Raw genomic sequence first — 6,520 nt, forward strand, 5'->3', positions numbered from 1 at the left:
TATCTGAAAAATCAATTAGGCACTCAAACCTTTTAAAATTGCAATTAGGTACATAAACATGTCAATTTAGTTTATTAGACATAATTACCTGTTAGTGACCTGTAATAACAGGTAAATGTAAATCAAATAGGCATCAATTAGGCTCTCAAACTATTTAACGTTGTAATTTGGTACATAAACATGCTAATTTAGTTCATCACGACATAATTACCTGTGACTGACCTGTAATAACAAGTAAATGTAAATGTCACTTTTTTAGCATAAAATGTGTCAAATAGGCCATCGAACTTTATCTGAAAAATCAATTAGGCACTCAAACCTTTTATAATTGCAATTAGTTACATAAACATGTCAATTTAGTTTATAAGCCATAATTACCTGTTAGTGATCTATAATACCAGGTAAATTTAAATGTCACTTTTTTTTGAATAAAATGTGTCAAATAGGCATCAATTAGGCTCCCAAACTATTTAACGTTGCAATTTGGTAAATAAACATGTCAATCTAGTTTATCAAGGCATAATTACCTGTTAGTGACCTGTAATACCAGGTAAATTTAAATGTCACTTTTTTTGCATAAAATGTGTCAAATAGGCATCAATTAGGCTCTCAAACTATTTAACGTTGCAATTTGGTACATAAACATGCCAATTTAGTTCATCAAGGCATAATTACCTGTTAGTGACCTGTAATAACAGGTAAATGTAAATGTCACTTTTTTAGCATAAAATGTGTCAAATAGGCCATCGAACTTTATCTGAAAAATCAATTAGGCACTCAAACCTTTTATAATTGCAATTAGTTACATAAACATGTCAATTTAGTTTATAAGCCATAATTACCTGTTAGTGATCTATAATACCAGGTAAATTTAAATGTCACTTTTTTTTGAATAAAATGTGTCAAATAGGCATCAATTAGGTTCCCAAACTATTTAACGTTGCAATTTGGTAAATAAACATGTCAATCTAGTTTATCAAGGCATAATTACCTGTTAGTTACCTATAATACCAGGTAAATTTAAATGTCACTTTTTTTTGCATAAAATGTGTCAAATAGGCATCAATTAGGCTCCCAAACTATTTAACGTTGCAATTTGGTACACAAACATGTCAATTTAGTTTATCAAAACATAATTACCTGTTAGTGACCTATAATACAAGGTAAATTTAAATGTCACTTTTTTTTGCATAAAATGTGTCAAATAGGCATCAATTAGGCTCTCAAACTATTTAACGTTGCAATTTGGTAAATAAACATGTCAATCTAGTTTATCAAGGCATAATTACCTGTTAGTTACCTATAATACCAGGTAAATTTAAATGCCACTTTTTTTTGCATAAAATGTGTCAAATAGGCATCAATTAGGCTCCCAAACTATTTAACGTTGCAATTTGGTACACAAACATGTCAATTTAGTTTATCAAAACATAATTACCTGTTAGTAACCTATAATAATAGGTAAATATAAATGTCACTTTTTTTTAGCATAAGATGTGTCAAATAGGCCATCAAACTTTATCTAAAAAATTAATTAGGCACTCAAACCTTTTAAAATTTCAATTAGGTACATAAACATGTCAATTTAGTTTATAAGGCATAATTACCTGTTAGTGACCTGTAATACCAGGTAAATTTAAATGTCACTTTTTTTGCATAAAATGTGTCAAATAGGCATCAATTAGGCTCCCAAACTATTTAACGTTGCAATTTGGTACACAAACATGTCAATTTAGTTTATCAAAACATAATTACCTGTTAGTGACCTATAATAATAGGTAAATATAAATGTCACTTTTTTTTAGCATAAGATGTGTCAAATAGGCCATCAAACTTTATCTAAAAAATTAATTAGGCACTCAAACCTTTTAAAATTTCAATTAAGTACATAAACATGTCAATTTAGTTTATAAGGGATAATTACCTGTTAGTAACCTGTAATACCAGGTAAATTTAAATGTCACTTTTTCTGAATAAAATGTGTCAAATAGGAATCAATTAGGCTCTCAAAGTATTTAACGTTGCAATTTGCTACATAAACATGTCAATTTAGTTTATCAAAACATAATTACCTGTTACTGACCTATAATAACAGGTAAATATAAATGTCACTTTTTTAGCATAAAATGTGTCAAATAGGTCATCGAACTTTATCTGAAAAATCAATTAGGCACTCTAACCTTTTAAAATTGCAATTAGGTACATAAACATATCAATTTAGTTTATAAGGCATAATTACCTGTTAGTAACCTGTAACACCAGGTAAATTTAAATGTCACTTTTTTTTTGCATAAACTGTGTTAAATAGGCATCAATTAGGCTCTCAAACTATTTAACGTTGCAATTTGGTACATAAACATGCTAATTTAGTTCATCAAAGTATAATTACCTGTTAGTAACCTGTAATAACAGGTAAATGTAAATGTCACTTTTTAGCATTAAAATGTGTCAAATAGGCCATCAATCTTTATCTGAACAATCAATTTGGCACTCAAACCTTTTTAAATTGCAATTAGGTACATAAACATGTCAATTTGGTTTATAAGGCATAATATCCTGTTAGTGACCTGTAATACCAGGTAAATTTAAATGTCATTTTTTTTTGCATAAAATGTGTCAAATAGGCATCAATTAGGCTCTCAAACTATTTAACGTTGCAATTTGGTGCATAAACATGCCAATTTAGTTCATCAAGGCATAGTTACCTATTAGTAACCTGTAATAACAGGTAAATGTAAATGTCACTTTTTTAGCATAAAATGTGTCAAATAAGACATCGAACTTTATCTGAAAAATCAATTAGGCACTCAAACCTTTTAAAATTGCAATTAGGTACATAAACATGTCAATTTAGTTTATTAGACATAATTACCTGTTAGTGACCTGTAATACCAGGTAAATTTAAATGTCACTTTTTTTGCATAAAATGTGTCAAAATAGGCATCATTTAGGCTCTCAAACTATTTGACGTTGCAATTTGGTACATAGACATGCTAATTTAGTTCATCAAGGCATAATTACCTGTTAGTGACCTGTAACAACAGGTAAATGTAAATATCAATTTTTTAGCATAAAATGTGTCAAATAAGCCATCGAACTTTATCTGAAAAATCAATTAGGCACTCAAACCTTTTAAGATTGCAATTAGGTATATAAACATGTCAATTTAGTTTATTAGACATAATTACCTGTTAGTGACATGCAATACCAGGTAAATTTAAATGTCACTTTTTTTTGCATAAAATGTGTCAAATAGGCATCAATTAGGCTCTCAAGCTATTTTAAGTTGCAATTTGGTACATAAACATGCCAATTTAGTTCATCACGACATAATTACCTGTTAGTGACCTGTAATATGGGTAAATGTAAATGTCACTTTTTTAGCATAAAATGTGTCAAATAGGCCATCGAACTTTATCTGAAAAATGAATTAGGCACTCAAACCTTTTAAGATTGCAATTAGGTACATAAACATGTCAATTTAGTTTATTAGACATAATTACCTGTTAGTGACCTGCAATACTAGGTAAATTTAAATATCACTTTTTTTGCATAAAATGTGTCAAATAGGCATCAATTAGGCTCCCAAACTATTTAACGTTGCAATTTGGTAAATAAACATGTCAATCTAGTTTATCAAGGCATAATTACCTGTTAGTGACCTATAATACCAGGTAAATTTAAATGTCACTTTTTTAGCATAAAATGTGTCAAATAGGCCATCGAACTTTATCTGAAAAATGAATTAGGCACTCAAACCTTTTAAAATTGCAATTAGGTTCATAAACATGTCAATTTAGTTTATTAGACATAATTACCTGTTAGTGACCTGCAATACCAGGTAAATTTAAATATCACTTTGTTTTGCATAAAATGTGTCAAATAGGCATCAATTAGGCTCCCAAACTATTTAATGTTGCAATTTGGTAAATAAACATGTCAATCTAGTTTATCAAGGCATAATTACCTGTTAGTGACCTATAATACCAGGTAAATTTAAATGTCACTTTTTTAGCATAAAATGTGTCAAATAGGCCATCGAACTTTATCTGAAAAATCAATTAGGCACTCAAACCTTTTAAAATTGCAATTAGATACATAAACATGTCAATTTAGTTTATAAGGCATAATTACCTGTTAGTAACCTGTAATACCAGGTAAATTTAAATGTCACTTTTTTAGCATAAAATGTGTCAAATAGGCCATCGAACTTTATCTGAAAAATCAATTAGGCACTCAAACCTTTTAAAATTGCAATTAGATACATAAACATGTCAATTTAGTTTATAAGGCATAATTACCTGTTAGTTTATAAACACATAATTATCTGTTAGTGACCTGTAATACCAGGTAAATTTAAATGTCACTTTTTTTGAATAAAATGTGTCAAATAGACATCAATTAGGCTCCCAAACTATTTAACGTTGCAATTTGGTAAATAAACATGTCAATCTTGTTTATCAAGGCATAATTACCTGTTAGTGACCTGTAATACCAGGTAAATTTAAATGTCACTTTTTTTGCATAAAATGTGTCAAGTAGGCATCAATTAGGCTCCCAAACTATTTAACGTTGCAATTTGGTACACAAACATGTCAATTTAGTTTATCAAAACATAATTACCTGTTAGTGACCTATAATAACAGGTAAATATAAATGTCACTTTTTTTTAGCATAATATGTGTCAAATAGGTCATCAAACTTTATCTAAAAAATTAATTAGGCACTCAAACCTTTTAAAATTGCAATCAGGTACATAAACATGTCAATTTAGTTTATAAGACATAATTACCTGTTAGCAACCCGTAATACCAGGTAAATTTAAATGTCATTTTTTTTTGCATAAAATGTGTCAAATAGGAATCAATTAGGCTCTCAAAGTATTTAACGTTGCAATTTGGTACATAAACATGCTAATTTAGTTCATCAAGGCATAATTACCTGTTAGTGACCTGTAATACCAAGTAAATTTAAATGTCACTTTTTTTTTTGCATAAAATGTGTCAGTAAATTTAAATGTCACTTTTTTTTTTGCATAAAATGTGTCAAATAGGCATCAATTAGGCTCTCAAACTATTTAACGTTGCAATTTGGTACATAAACTTGCCAATTTAGTTCATCAATGCATAATTACCTGTTAGTGACCTGTAATAACAGGTCAATGTAAATGTCACTTTTTTAGCATAAAATGTGTCAAATAGGCCATCGAACTTTATCTGAAAAATCAATTAGGCACTCAAACCTTTTAAAATTGCAATTAGGTACATAAACATGTCAATTTAGTTTATTAGACATAATTACCTGTTAGTGACCTGCAATACCAGGTAAATTTAAATGTCACTTTTTTGGCATAAAATGTGTCAAATAGGCATCAATTAGGCTCTCAAGCTATTTAAAGTTGCAATTTGGTACATAAACATGCCAATTTAGTTCATCACGACATAATTATCTGTTAGTGACCTGTAATAACAGGTAAATGTAAATGTCACTTTTTTAGCATAAAATGTTTCAAATAGGCCATCGAACTTTATCTGAAAAATCAATTAGGCACTCAAACCTTTTAAAATTGCAATTAGGTACATAAACATGTCAATTTAGTTTAAAAGGCATAATAACTTTTAGTTACCGGTAATACCAGGTAAATTTAAATATTACTTTTTTTTAGCATAAAATGTGTCAAATAGACATCAATTAGGGTCTCAGACTTTTTAAAGTTGCAATTAAATAAATAAACATGTCAATTTAGTTCATCAAGGCATAATTACCTGTTAGTGACCTGTAATAACAGATAAATGTAAATGTCACTTTTTTAGCATAAAATGTGTCAAATAGACCATTTAACTTTACCTGAAAGATCAATTAGGCCCTCAAACTTTTTAAAGTTGCAATTAGGTACATAAACATTTCAATTTAGTTCATAAAGGCGTAATTACATGTTAGTGACCTAATACCAGGTAAATGTAAATGTCGCTCTGTTTTTTTTTTTTGCATAAAATGTGTCAAATAGACCACCAAACTTTATCTGAAAAAATCAATTTACCCCTCAAACCTTTTAAAGTTGCAATTAGGTATATAAACATGTCAATTTAGTTTATATGGCATAATTACCTGTTTGTGACCTGCAATACCATGTAAATTTAAATGTCACTTAATGTGTCAATTGTATTTCTTACCTCGTATTCGAATAGTTTTTTTTTTTTTTTTGGGTGGAGAAAAGAAGAGAGGGAGGGTAGGAGCTCTACTGCTAAAAGGGGGAAAAAAAAGTTTTAAAAAAAAAGTTATATAAAAAAAAAAAAAAGGAAGACCTTGCTAAACCGCAGTGCATGTATCCGTATAGCCGGCTGCTGGGAGTATTGGGTGGTCACCATTTATTTTATTTTATTTTTTGCTTTTGGGTCTCTCTTGGTACGAAAACCTCCAAAAAAAAAAAAATTGCAACTAAGCTATTAACTAACTAAACATGAATTTCCAAAAAAAAAAAAAAAAAAAAAAAAAAAAAAAAAAAAAAAAAAAAAAAAAA

This window comes from Ipomoea triloba, chromosome 2 (genome assembly GCF_003576645.1).
Source record: "Ipomoea triloba cultivar NCNSP0323 chromosome 2, ASM357664v1".
NCBI lineage: Eukaryota > Viridiplantae > Streptophyta > Magnoliopsida > Solanales > Convolvulaceae > Ipomoea > Ipomoea triloba.